Source organism: Lactuca virosa, chromosome 9, assembly GCF_052849685.1.
Source record: "Lactuca virosa cultivar CGN04683 chromosome 9, Lactuca_virosa_CGN04683_v6, whole genome shotgun sequence".
NCBI lineage: Eukaryota > Viridiplantae > Streptophyta > Magnoliopsida > Asterales > Asteraceae > Lactuca > Lactuca virosa.
In genome coordinates this window covers 99,880,747-99,896,510 of record NC_136434.1, presented here as the reverse complement: position 1 = coordinate 99,896,510, position 15,764 = coordinate 99,880,747, and positions in this window count along the sequence as shown.

Sequence of the window (15,764 nt, the reverse complement as noted above, 5' to 3'; positions counted from 1 at the left end):
GTAATTTAACTTACAGAGATTTCCTAGAGAGAAGTCTAGAAATTGCACTGGCAGAGCTTCTACTTGATAACTACTACTTGCCAATCACTCATGGATCTCAGGGCTTCGTCGGAATATTGAAAACTTAAGGGAAAATGGACTAAAACAAAGAGAACTTTGAGAGAGAGGCTGTAGCGGTAAGATGTGAGGAGGATATACAGACCAGAAGCTATTTATATGAGATTTCGAAAAGCACGTTGTGCCTGGTGACGTCGCTCCATCCAGATGCTGACATGTGGCATGTATTAGTTGGAGCTATGTGGCTAGCTTCTGGAACACTATGCACGCCATGCACCGCACGCGTACTGCTTTACAAAATTATGTAACTTCTTCATAAGAGCTCTGTTTTTTACGTTCTTTATATCCACGTGTAGCTATTGAGGGGATCTAACACTTTCATTTAGAATTTGTCGACTAATTTTAAGTTTATTTATTTTACATTGGCTTAGACTGTTAAATCCCATATAAAATGCATAACTCTCTTATCTGACGTACGTTTTCAATTGTCTTTATATCATCGGGTTCCTATTAACAAGATTTTCAATATTCGTTTGGATTGTTTTGGCTAACAATCAACCGATCTAAAATATGATTTATGTGCTAACACAGCTGCGATGAAACTTCGAAAAGTCATAACTTACTCATATGAAGTCAGATTTGGGCGTTCTTTATATGCACACTTTTGGTTTTACGATTACTAGGACTTATGTTTAGATTGATTGGGCTAATAAGCAACCTATCTAAAATTCACTTTTTATGACATCCGAAGCCGAATCGGATTTAACGTGAACCTTCAATGCACCATAACTTATTCGTTCTAAATCGAATTTGAGCGTTTCTTATATCTCTGGAACCCTTATTACGACTACTTTATCTTTAATTAAGGTTATTCGTCCTAATTATTAATCTATTTTGATGCGCGTTTTAATATTATTTATTTTATTATTAAATACATATATAATATACACAAAACATCATAAAAAATACATAAGCACATAGATATATGAATAATCCTTTCTTATTCATTCATAACAAGATTAAAGTAGTTGACCAACACGATTACAGAATATGACTATTTCTAGCAGGAAACGTGGGCGTTACATAATGGGTGATGAAAGATGAAATAATGAGATGATGATGAGAGGCGTTGACTTTTGATAAACCATTCGTCTAGCAAAGTATAGATGATGACCACAGACTATTCTAGACAATCCAGTAGAACGTTGGCAGGCTCGCAACCTATAGGTGTTAATGAATTATTTGTTCATTTGATGTACTCTATCCCCCCTATGGTTGCCTTATTGACATATATTGATAAAGGAATCCCCCAAGCAGTATTGTCTACCCGTTGCTGATGATGATCCTTAAGATAGGTCCCTTTGGATCGATATTTTAGGATCAATATGTGAGAATAACAGGAATGGGTAATCGGGTAAATTATTTAATGTGAAATATATAATTAAATAACTAAATTATTGTGGGTTGAAAACCCTATGTGATCACCAGGATCCCAAGCCTGACCCACTCAGTTTCTTTGTATCAGAGCTAGCGGTATGAAGGCACATGGATGATGAGTGATTTGAGGAGTTTGTAGGACCTATTAAGACTTGTTTATGCTTATGTATCTGTATTGACGATGACATCTCATGGTTTTAAATATAAATGAAACACATTTCCTTAGAAATACTTTGATAATGATATTATCATGTTTTGGGAACAAATTATGTAATATAATAAACATTCCGAATTTAAAATAACCATAAAAAAAGTTTTAAATTGGCCGCGAAAATGGGGATGTCACAGTCCACCTCCCACCTTCTAGAAGGCGCACGCTGCGCCCTATGCGTCAGATTTTAGCATTTTTCAAAAATTCATATCTTCCTCATACGAACTCTGTTTTCTATGTTCTTTATATCCACGCGTAGCTATTAAGGAATACTATAACTTTATTTTAGACTATTCCGGCTAATTTACAATTTATTTTTAAAGTTATATTTTTAAAGGGATTAGAATGTTAAAACCCGTACAAAAATCATAACTCTTTCATACGACATTCGTTCTCGACTGTCTTTATATCGACGAGTTCATATTCACGAAATCTTCAACTCTCGTTTAGATTGTTTTGGCTAACAATCAACTGATTTGAATTTTGATTTATGTGGCCACACTGATGCGCTGAAACTTTCAAAAATCATAACTTCTACATGTTTATCATTATTATTTTGTATAAAAAATAATATATTTCTACTTCGTATTTCATAATAATCGTTTTATATTACAATCTACGGAAAATAGTAAAAATGGGGTGTTACAAACAAACCTCAAAATCATAATATGACCAAATCGATTTTATGAATTAAACCTTGAATGATTTTCTGATTCAACATGATATTGGAGATTTCAATGGGGAGTAACTTGCTTCAATACAACACTAAACATTATAATTGAGGGATGCAGTGGAAGGGGTAGATGGGAAGTTAGGCAATAGTAACAGCTTCGTTGTTGCCTTCTTTTTCTTGAACCCAATCTTTCTCTCTCATTGTCTCTCTATTGGTCCTCATTCTACCGTGATCTCACAAACATACACACATAAAGGTAAGATGATATCCCCTACAAACACAAAAAAACCTTCACACTCTCAAGTCTATACAACAGCTTCTTATGACAAAATTAAGGAACACATTTTCTTTGAGATTTTCAATCACAAAACTTCCGTCTCCAGAGTACGATTTTCCTCCCTGTTAGGGCTAGCTTCTGATGATTCCTTGGTTAATCCTGACTCCATATCTACGACTCAACTTTTCACAATGTTTTATGATATGGGGTATACTGATCTTCTTACAACGGTGACCAAGTTCAAGAAATCTTGCCTTCCATCACAGTGGAACGGATTATTTACCCTTCTTTTCAAGGCATTTGCTGAAAGGGTTGCTGGGTCAGATGGGGCTAGCAAGGTATTCATGACCTTACTCTATGGTCTTTATCACGGCATCAACTTGGACTATGGATCCATTTTATGGTCCCAACTGGTACAAAGCCTCAATTCATCTTCTCGACACTCTGAAATCTCCTGTGGCAGGTTTTGGACCCATGTCACTCAACGGGCTATTGAAAAGTTTAATGTTCCTATCATGGATGATGCACTGAGATCATCAATTGGCACCCTCCACACCACCAAGATCATTGTCTCAGATCCCACCAAATTCTTGTTTGTTGGTTCCATTCCCGAATCAATGTATTGGTGTGTCTCTGCCGAAAGCAAGGTCATCAGGGAATACAAAAAGCTTCCTTCTTCAGGACCGAGACAACTCACTCCCGAGATGCAGAAATCCCTTGATGAAGCTGACATGCCAGCAAAACGTGGGAAGAAGCCTAATCAAAAGAAGCCGGAGAAAGAAGGTCAATCCTCCAAAGCCTCTACGCCCAAAAAGCGTAAGGCCGAACAAGCAGCTCCTTCTGCACCAAAGAAGCAAAAGGTGAAGAAGATGGCCAGGAAACCGAAGAAAGATACGCCTAGTGATTCAGATTTCGTTCCTTCCGATCACGATCAAGAGAAATCAGTCGAAGGTGAAGATGCTCACCTTGAAGGATCACCGAGAGGAGTTACACCTCCACGTTCTCCATCTCCCGAGGTACCACTTAATGATTCAATTCCAACTCCTCCTCCTTCTCCATCTCATACTACAGTACCTATTTCCATTGCACCACTTCCACCACATGCTTCTTCTCAACCTACCTCCACTGCACCTCTCCCTCCACCGATATTCACTCAAGCAACTTCAACAACAACCAACACACCCGAACCTACGGTTTGTGTCAACGTATCTGATACGGGGGCACTTACCTCAGGAACTGAAACCCATGTCACTTCCAAACCCATTTCCTCATCTCCTTCCACGGTCTCTTTCCCAGTTCTTGGTGGAGAAGATGCTGAATTTGAATCTTATTACTACAGCCCTTATAGAAGTCTAAGTGAGGATGATGATGATGCTCCCCTTACAAAGCGACACTTAAAAGATCTAAATGCAAAACTTGACAAGCTGCTCGCTTCATCTTCCTCTTCCTCCACATCAGCTTACTCGGATACTGTTGTTCAAGCCCTAATTGAAACATCCCTCAAACAGCATGATGAGTCTATCCAGAAGGCAACCAAGGATGTGGATGCCTCCACTTTGTCATGTAAGAAAGCATCAGAAGACGTAGCAACATTAATTTCATATGCCAAGCTTCTTCTGGATTCTCTTAAAGGAGCTGCAGAGACTAACGCCAACAAGGTTAACACTGCCATTGAGTCGCTTTCCAAATCTCTTCAGGCTGAGAAAGACAAATTTGATTTGGTGCGACCCAGTCTTCAAGCAAAGCAAACCACTCTTCTGTCCTCTATCACCACTCGCCTTGACAAACTTCAAGCTGACCTTGCCATGGAGAACAAAATTATGGATGAACTTGCTCGCAAAACTACTTTTCTTGAAGTTCAGTCTATTCAGCTAACCCAGGAGAATAAGGAGATTGATTCACTAAAGTCGGAGCGAGCTGTCATCAAAAGCTGTGTTTCTGATGTATTCGCTATTCTCTCCAATCTGGTCAATGCCCATGATTCGGTTCTAACTCTCTCAGTTCGAAACCACTTAACTGGGAAGTTACTTCCTGCCCTCGAAATTTTGAGCTGAATTGAGGGTGTTACGGAGCCGATTGTTACTCCGCAACAAGGGGGAGAAGATCAGCAAAAACCTACCAAACAACCTTCTACACTTATGAACGTCACCACTAAACCGAAGGGTAATGAAGCTTCGGGTCTTAGTGTGAAGGACAAAGCGAAGGGTATTATGGGTCAGAGTGATAAAGAGGAGGAAACTGAAGAAGAAAGGGAGAAAATAGAGAAATATGCTCACGACACCTTGGTTTGTAGACAAGCTCTCTTTCCACTGTGGTCATTGGAGAAATTGATCAAGGAAGTGATTGAGTCCCCTAGCACTCATTGGCTTGAACCAGTCGTTTCTTTGACTGTGAGAATACAAAGGATTCTCAATTTGACATGCCTATCACCTGAAAAGCCTTTGTATTTCACTGTTTCGATTCAATTGCCAACGTTCCTTCTCCTGATCTGAAGGTTGATCGAGATCTAATCAATTACTATCTTGAGTTATCTCAACCACCATACTTGACATGGAGCGCTCAAAAGATTACATCAGTTAAGGTATTGAAACCGACTCCTGCGGGTTCGTTTTTAAATGTCAAATTCAAAGTGACCCGAAGATGAGACAATTCGGTCCATATGATCTCATTGGCCGATCTACCGAATCTGAATCCACTTGATTGGATCCTTCTCAACAACATTTTGCTGACTGATTAACAGCAGTATGAGCCGATTATTGATCACATCAAGAGAATGTTAGCCTCTTACATCATTGAGGTTGCAAAGATGGATCAAGAGATTGCAAGCGTCTTAAGGAAGAAGCCCACTGTCAAACCGATTGGGAAGATTGGCGATGTGAACATAATGCAGATGGGCAAAATTGATTCAAAATATCACACTGTTATGTTCACTCCAGGCGAAGGTCAAAAATTTGAGTTCACTCTCGATGATAAACACCTGTTCTCCACTACATGTTTGGAGCACATTCTTGACATTATACACATGTGTAAACAGAACAGTGAGAATGATAAGAAGAACTTTACGGATATGCTTCGGTGGTACCTTTCTTTTCGCCAAACTCTTCTTGCTATCATACCTAAGTTATTCAAGACGGTGAAGAAAAGCACTCTTGCTCAACCAACTTGATCTCTCGCCCCAATTAACGCAAAGGGGGAGATTGTTGAGTCTAAGAGGTTGCGTCATTGGGCTTAGCTCTTAGGTCCATTAGTATACTCGGTCTGGGCCTGTCCAGCCGTGTTTTGTTTTTAGGGTTTAGTATATATATAGTGCATGCATGCATTATATAGATTACGCTTCTTGATAATTATTTAACAGATCTTGTACTGTAACCCTAGCACACCTCTACAGTAGCAATTCTCATTGAATTCTTCTGAGGTGGAGCAGATTAATCATTCGACACTTGTTTGATTCATCGTGGTGTTTATCGTTTTCTATTACTTGTTATTGTCTTATTGATATCTGTTTGAAGCTATCGATCTTAGAGAATATTATTCTCATCAAAACACAAAAAAACCTTCACACTCTTTATTATGGTCCTTCATCATTCTCCTACATGTTGACTTTGGTTTTGTTTAGATGAAGCTTGTAACTGATTAGTTACCTAAACACACCAAAAAAAAGCAAGACCTACAATTTGGCGCCTAAAACTTGATGGTTTCAGAAATAGATGGATTTGGGGATAGGGTTTGGTTTCAGAAATCAAATCGAGGATTTCATATTCATCAAAGTAGAGATATGGTGGAGTAGAAAGAGGAAGGTTTCCGGTGAGATGGGGATATGGAAGAGTAAAGGAAGCTTTTAGAAATTGATGGTTTTAGTCTTGATGTTTTCCTCTTGCACACACATAGGTGTAACTTGTTGAAGGTTTCTGAATGAACGTGGTTTTGAAAGTGAAGGCAATCTGGCAAGGGTAAGAGATAAAAGGGAGTGGAGAAGATGGGTTGGGAAGAAGATGGGGTGGGGTGTTATTTATTTCATTTTTCTTTTTTATTAATTTCTTTTTCTTTTTTTAAATGTAAATTTAGTAAAAGAAAAAGGTAAAATATAATAAAACGGGTATAAAAGTCTATTCATTTGAGTGAGGGACCAACCACGATAGAAATTGACAACCATGGGGACCTTCCATGAAGCTTATTTAAATTAGGGACTATATCCTAAATTTTGGGAAACCACATGGACCGTTTATGAAGTTTTATCTTTGATTCATGAAATTACACGAATCGTCCCAAATGCAGGTGCCAAAAAGCACGTTTAGTCCCGATTTTCAAAAATTAACTTGGATCATCCATGTATTATTATTTTAACACTCGAGCCGTCCCTAAAGACATTAAATGACTATTTTTCCCTTAATAACTTATTTATAAATTTTCTATTATATATTTATCTGTTTTTAAATTATGAAAAAATGAAACTAAATATACCCACCCCCTTCCCTTTCCCCAGTTCCTTATTTGTCTTCCGGTTTCTCACCCACTACCGATAACCACTCGTCCTCCTCCTATGTTCGACAAGACTAACCACCAAAAAACCATTTGTTTCCCATTCTTCATATCACCACCATCCATCTCAATCAACCCTCCAGAAACCACCAACAATTACCGTTAATCTCCTCTACCTCCAATTACCGTCAATATCCACCACCTCCACCATTGATAGCCCTATCTTATTATCAAACATCAAATAAAAAACCCAAAACCTGCATTCACACATGAAACTCAAACCCATATCAGAAACTCAAAGTTGGACTAGAGGTTACTATAGAGAATGAGATTCAAATAAGATAAGAAACAAATTTGGATCAGAGAACGGTGAAGCTTTAGAAGACGACAAATCCTAAGAGGGGATCGACATAGACGAAGATGTGATCATCGGAGAATTAGGTGGGGGCCAGGGATTGGATTTCTGGACGTGAAGAGAGGGAAAAGAATGTTTGACAGTTGTCTGGTCCGGTGATATAACACATCAGTTGTGGTCCAAATTTTCGATGATGGTTCAGATATTTGGCGGTGGTGGTGAAAATTTCCAGTGGGGAAGGGGGTAAATCTTTTCTCTAATATTGGTTCATTATGCAGAGGTAAAATAAAGTTGAATGGCAGTTTCAGTGCAGCCCAGAAGTTCACTCCTGACATCGTTCCTAAACCCTCTAAGATGTAAGCAAGGTATTTTATGAAGTACGAAGCACAGCTCGTGGTAGGTTTTGTTGTCCAAGAACTGACGGAGTGTGACATCCCCAATTTCACGGCCAGAAAAGACCGATTTGTTTATGCTTTATTTGAAAATCAGAGTATCCTTTTAAAGAAAAATGTTGCGGAATTTGTTCTCAAAAAAAACATGATAAATACATTATCAAAGCATTTCTGAAGAAATGTATTTTATTCATTTTAAAACATTGGGATGTCATCGTCAATACAGAAACATAAGCATAAACAGACCTTACATTCATTTACACTAGTGATCTACGTCTCTTTTAATCTCTCAGTGTAATGTAGCTTCATATCGACACCTGTTATACAAATAAACTGAGTGGGTCAGGTTGGGAAACCTGATGAGTACATAGGGATTTCAATCCCACAATGTTATATCATATATATATATATATATATATATATATATATATATATATATATATATATATATTAGAACTCACAAAGTATACAATTTCACCATATATAAGCAACTCTTACCCCACCCCGTCGGTCCTCACAACGACACTATCCATACTCTCGGACCTTAAAATTTATCTCTTTACTTAATCCATACTCCCGGATCTAATACATGCTCTCGGATGAATAACTGTACCTATTCCATACTCTCGGACTAGGGACAATTGTCAATGTCTAAATCCATACTCCCAGATTAATGACAAATAACTATGTCTGATCCATACTCTCGGACTAAGGACAACTGACTATGTCTTAATCCATGCTCCCGGATTAATGACAAATGACCGTGTCCAATCCATAATCTCGGACTAGGGACGAATGACTATGTCTAATCCATGCTCCCAGATCTATGACATAATTTAAAGTTCTATTCTCCGTGTATATCTCACTCGCACTCACCACCCAATATTCCTCATAATTAATTTAGGTTTACTCTTTATCCTAAATCATCATATATTATCAGGTATGCTCTTTAACACGTATTTCAGGCAACATCAAATATTTCACACATAAACATATATTTAATACTTCAATCAATACTTGTATTAAAATCATGTTCATGAAAGGTACTATGCACTCACTTGTTCAGTGATGATTCCAAACTCGGGCAGCGCTTCGCTTCTAACGATTCTATTTTACTTCGACGAAACCTAGCATTATTATCGCTAAGTTTTAGTTTAGTATTTATTACAACTAATTATTAGTCTAGATTCATCATTAAATCAAAGTCTACTTTCATGATCTATCAAATAAGGAACAACCAGGTAGGATCATATCGGAGGTAGGGTCCGTTTGGTATACGAAGTATACAGTTTGGAAATCCCACTTTAAACACCTTACTAAATCACAGCCTAGACATCATCCCCGTAAGTAGATCAATCAGTATAATGACTTTGAATCATTGATAAATCTTATTCATAGGTTCATAATAACGATATCATGTTTAAACATAAGCTATATTTAAAGTAAGGTAGGCGTATCTCACTTACAACGGGTTTTGCTAAAAACCGGGCTCCGTTGGAGCAGAGCTTCTGAGCCGAAAAGCTCTTTTTCTCAGAGCCTTCGGGCTCTCTGGAGCTTTATTCTAGCGCTAGGGGAGTTTCCTAGGGCTTTAGGGGGGGGGGGGGTTGGGATGTTTAGAGAGAGTTTAGAGTGAGAAAGAAAGAGTGGAAGGTGTGAGAAATGAAGGCACCTTCACATGGTATTTGTAGGCTGAAATACTGCTCAACTCGTTGGGTTGCGGCCTCCAACTCCTCGAGTTGGTGCCACATGTCACCCTTTGGTGGCAAGACTTGGGGGGAAAGCAATGGCCTAGATTCAGTCATGTCACCCTTCGGAGCAGCACCCTGTCGATTTCTAAACCCCATAACTTTCGCATACGAGCTCCGTTTTCAACGTTCTTTATATCCACGTGTAGGTATTGACAAGATCTACAACTCCCCTTTTGACTCCGTTGGCAAATTCTCGACCAATTTTAAATTTAATAGTATGAGAAGATTATATTGTTAAACCACCGTGTAAAATTCATAACTTTTACATATGGACTCCGTTTTTGTCTGTATTTTTATCGTTGAGCTCCTATTAATGAGATCTTCATTTCTCATTTAGGTTGTGTCGGCCAAAAATCGATCGATCTAAAATTCGAATTTCGGGTTGTGCACTGCTATGCCAAATCTTGGAAAAATCATAACTTCCTCATACGAAGTCAGATTTGGGCGTTCTTTTTATGCACGCTCTCGGTTTAACGTCTACTACGACTTTTGTTTAGATAGATAAGGCTAAAAAGTAATTTATCAAAAATTCACTTTTTACGTTACGCGGTGTCGTGCCGGTTTAGCCGTAAAACTTCTACAGGTCATAACTTCTTCGTTATAACTCGGATTTCAACGTTCTTTATATATACGGAACCCTTGTGACATATACTATAACATGGTTAAGATTATTTACTCTAAATAATCTTTCATGAAAAAGTCATTTTTGACGCTTATTGTCTCTAAATTGACTAGCCCGAATCTGCGGGCGTTACAATTATCTCCCCCTTAGGATGATTACGTTCCGAAATTATCAACAAAACAAGGCTTGTATAATGACTCCATACGTCATCTCTTTATCCTAGGTAATAACCGTAACTTCTATGTTCCTTCGAATAAGTGTCTAACTCTTGGACTTCTTGACTATAGGCAATGCTCAATCTTGCACCCGTTCTTTATTCTATGTTGTACTTCCAACCGTAACCTTCGAGTTACAAAATCGATCCTTATTGGAGATTCCTATTTCTTCTTAAACATACTTAACTTAAGATAAGTTCTTTTCCTCGATTATCATGACAGACCGATGAGTCATGTTCTAATGACCTCTCATCGTATGATGCAATGCTTAGACTCAGGTCTCTTAGAGTCAAATTCTAAAATGGAATATACATTCCTTCATGTTCTAATGCGATATAATCACGTTCTAGCATGTAGTACTTCTAGCTACAAACTTCTTTACTTTAACAGTGATCGCGATACTTCTATTGATCGCTTCGATTATCTTTCACTTCAATCTTATGGCTTAAGTCAGATACTACATCGATCTTGGTTCTCTGAACCACGTAACATACTCATCTTAGTCGGACTCAATTTGATATGACCACTAGGGTCGGAATACCAATCATCTTTTTAGTCATTACCGAAACAATGGTAACGAGATACACGAGCAAAACGAGATCAATTACTAGTGCCTTAGTAACCTTGTGACTTTCCCTGATCCAAGTGTGAGTCCTGTGCTTTCGGTAGTATATGATGGGTTTTAAGCACTATAACAGTCTTATGGTGCACATGCAACCCTAGATGCTTTGGATCTAAGTTTTCTCTAATTATACATGCAATTTCATTTTTCCAAGCATACATCCTAACTAGCATATGATGGAGGATATAAAACATAAAACAGATTAGATGAATACCTCTTGATGTACTTAGTAGTTATTGGCCTTCAAAAGCTTTACTCAAATGTGATGCCTCTAATGTGTCACAAACACCAAATACAAGAGGAGGCTTATGAGAAGTGGCTAGATAGCTCAAAATCGGTTGTCACTCTTCTTAAAATGCATGGGGGCCGATTTAGGGGTTTATGGGTTTCTTATATAGTGTGGCAAAGACTAGGGTTTCATCCATGCAAACCCTAATGCACCATGACCCTTCATATTTCTTAGGCTCCATGGGTTAAACCTCCATGGACTATCATATAGGTTTAGCCCATCCTAATCAACCATGGATCATTAGCCCAAACTATAAGTTTTACTAATTTGCTTAATCAGTCCCTGTAAATTTAATTAGTCTCTTTTGATCACTAAATTAATTCCAAACTAATTCTTGATCAATACTAATTAAATAATATGATTTCTCAACTAATCTATTATACTTATGATATATTAATAAATCACAAATAACATCTTTCTCAAAAGTCCATCCTATCAAATTGCTCTGGTGAAGGCAACCCAAAAGGACCATGCTACTATCGGGTCAAGTACATACCAGTTATAGTTATGGGTTAGACACCTAATCCAACAGTCTCCCACTTGGATAAGTCTAATAACTATATCTGTCAATGCAACTTCAAAATCCGATTAGCAATCGTAGCTCTCAAAAGCTGCTGTCGAACTCTGACCTAGTCAGTGACGCGTCCTTTAGATAAGGGATCATATCATCCTCTGTTCTACAAGATATCGTGTGGAAAAAGACATGGAATAAAGTCATACTCATTTGTCCAACAGTTTGTTTCCCGATTTCTGATTTGTCTGACATAGAACATAATTGAACACATCAATTTAGTCCTGACCAGGCCCGACACATAAGCCAAAAAAAATCATCGAGGGGCCCAAGATATGGCAAACTACTCGACTTATATGCTTGTACTAACTACTCGTTAAATCATGCACAACAATATGTTTTATAACATCAAGTTACTGATGCGTTTTCATACCATCAATGCACAACTAATTCGTAGTCAACAACTCATATATCTTGGTTTGAAGACTATATGATATTATCGTCTCACAATCACTTGTGATAAATTCCATGAAGTGATTCATGTGAGCGTGGGTTTAATCTTATACTCAAATCTTATTTCAAGAGCACTCATGAGCGTTGTAGCATACTTTTGCTATGTCTAACACCTTAGACAATCTACAAACCAATTCATGACAATCTAACCTCATAACCTACTTCCAAAGTATGATCGACTGTGGATAGTTTAAATAATCTTATTATTCCGGAAGTCAAAATATGCAAAAGTGAAAAAATAGTAAACAATTGACACAAGATAGTAACTTTACTTATAAATAAAACTCTTTTTATTAAATCATCAAATGTCAGTTACATTTTAGCTATTACAAGTGTCTAAATATTTATCTAATCACTAAAACTAATATCGTCCTTCAACCCGATACTCTTAGCATGCTGCAAGTGCTTAACCCTACTCGGTCCCTTCGTAATGGGATCTGCTGGGTTATTCTCTGACGATACCCTCCTAACTACGAGGAGTCCTTCTTCTACTCGATGTCTTATGAAGTGGTACTTTTTGTCGATATGCTTGGATCTTCCATTATCTCTCGGTTCCTTGGTGAAGGCGACCGTCCCTTCATTATTGCAGAAAATCTCCACAGGATCCTTTATAGATGGTACAACTCCAAGGTCTTCGATGAAGTTTTTCAACCATATCGCCTCTTTTTATGCTTCGCACGCTGCTATGTACTCTGATTCACAAGTTGAATCAGCTACAGCCTCCTGCTTGGAACTTTTCCATGTTGTTGCTCCTCCATTTAGGGTAAACACCCAGCCCGACTAAGAGCACAAATTATCTTTGTCGGTCTGAAAACCGACATCACAATACCCTGTCACTCTCAAGTCACCACTCCCACCGAGGGTAACGACCTAGTCCTTAGTCCTCCGCAGGTACTTATTAATGTTCTTTACTGCAGTCTAGTGAGCTTTACCAGGATTCCCTTGATATTTGCTGACCATGCTCAAAACAAAAGCCACATCAGGACGAGTACAAGTCATAGCATACATGATTGAGCCAACTGCGGAAGCATATGGTACTCGACTCATCTCTGCTATCTCAGCCTCTGTACTCGGACTCTGAGTATTACTTAGTTTGGTATTGCTTTGGATAGGTAAGTCACCTTTCTTGGAATTTTCCATGTTGAAACATTTCAACACCTTATCCAAGTAGGTACTTTGACTAAGTCCTATTAGTCTTTTACTCCTGTTTCTTAATATCCTTATCCCTAGAATATAGGCAGCTTCTCCAAGATCCTTCATAGCGAAACACTTCCCAAGCCAGGACTTAACCTCATGCAAGGTTGGGATGTCGTTTCCTATGAGCAGTATGTCTTCCACATACAACACCAGAAAGCTAACTATACTCCCACTAGCTTTGGCATATACGCAGGACTCATCTTCACTTCTCGAAAAACCAACTTTGACTTTCTCATCAAAACAAAGATTCCATCTGCGAGATGCTTGTTTCAATCCATAAATGGATTTCTCAAGCTTACACACTCTATTAGGGTACTTTGAATTGACAAAACCCTATGGCTGACACATGTAAACATCTTCAGCCAACTTTCCATTAAGGAAAGCAGTTTTGACATCCATTTGCCATATTTCATAATCATGAAATGCAGCTATGGCTAACATAACCCTTATAGATTTAATCTTCGCTACTAGTGAGAAGGTCTCATCATAGTCAACTCCAGGAGTTTGAGTGAAGCCCTTCGCAACCAGTCGCGCCTTATATGTGTGTAATTTCCCATCCATGTCGGTCTTCTTCTTGAAGATCCATTTGCACCCAACTGTCTTGCGACCTGGTACATTGTCAACCAAGTTCCAAACTTGATTGTCATACATGGACTGAATCTCACTGTCCATTGCCTCTTTCCATTTAGCAGACTCGGTGCCTGCCATGGCTTCCTTGTAGTTAGATGGCTCATCCAAATTTACCAGTGTACTGTCACTGATAAACGTATCACCTTCAGTAGTAATATGGAAGCCATAAAACTCAGGTGCCATCCTAACTCGAGATGAACGTCGAAGAGGTAATGACTCGTCAATAGGTTCACCAGGAGTTTCCTCCTCAGGTTGAGTGCTAGTGTTTGTGGTTCCTTCATCACTTAACTCTTGAAGCTCTTCAAGGTCAATTTGCCTCCCACTGTCCAGTTGGCATATGAGTTCTCTCTCTCGGAAAACCCCTCTCCTCGCAACGAAGACAACATTGTCACTCGGTATGTAGAAGAGATATCCAAAGGATTTCTGCGGGTAGCCGATGAAAATACATCGCTCACTACGAGGTTCGAGCTTGTCGTGAGTCTCTCGTCTTACGAAAGTCTCGCAACCCCAAACCTTGATGTGTGCTAACGAGGGAACCTTCCATGTCCACATCTCGTGAGGTGTTTTGGCAACCTTCTTAGTAGGGACTAGATTAAGGATATGGGCGACAGTCTCTATGGCATACCCCTAGAATGAGATAGGTAATGAAGCTCGAATCATCATGGAACGAACCATGTCCAACAAGGTTCGATTGCGCCTCTCAGCCACACCATTCAACTGCGGTGTCCTAGGTGGCGTCAACTGTGAAACAATTCCACATTCCTTAAGATAGTCGCGAAACTCGATACTAAGATACTCACCACCTCGATCGGACTGGAGCATCTTTATCTTCCTGCCCAATTGATTCTCCACTTCCTGCTTAAACTCTTTGAACTTTTCAAAGGTTTCTAACTTATGCTTGATTAAGTAGATATAGCCATATTAGTTGTAATCATCAGTAAAAGTCACATAGAAGCGGTTAGCATCCCTTGTAGCGGATCTGAAGGGTCCACACACATAGGTGTGTATGAGATCCAACAGACCTTCACCCCTTTCACAAGTACCAGTGAAGGGTGACTTGGTCGTCTTTCCAAACAAACAAGATTCGCAAGTGTCATCCGATTTTAAGTTGAATGACTCCAAGACTCCATCCTTTTGGAGTTGGGCTATGCGCTTCTTGTTGACATGTCCAAGAAGACAATGCCACAAGCATGCCTTGTCCAAACCATTAGACGAATCAATATTCAACACATTATTTCCTAAGTTATCTACAACCATCACAGTTTCATATATACCATTACAAGGCAATGCTTTAAAATAAAATACACCATTATAGAAAGCATTTATAGAACCAATTTCATTATCAAATGAAAATCTAAAGCCTTTTTTATACAAACCATGAAAAGAAATAATGTTTCTCGCCATATCCGACGAGTAACAACAATTATTCAAATCCACAATAAAGAATAAACTCCAATCTTGGTCACATGCGACATTTTCCTATTCCCCATGATTAAGTTTATCTTCCCGTGCTCCACATCCCTACTTCCTTTTAGT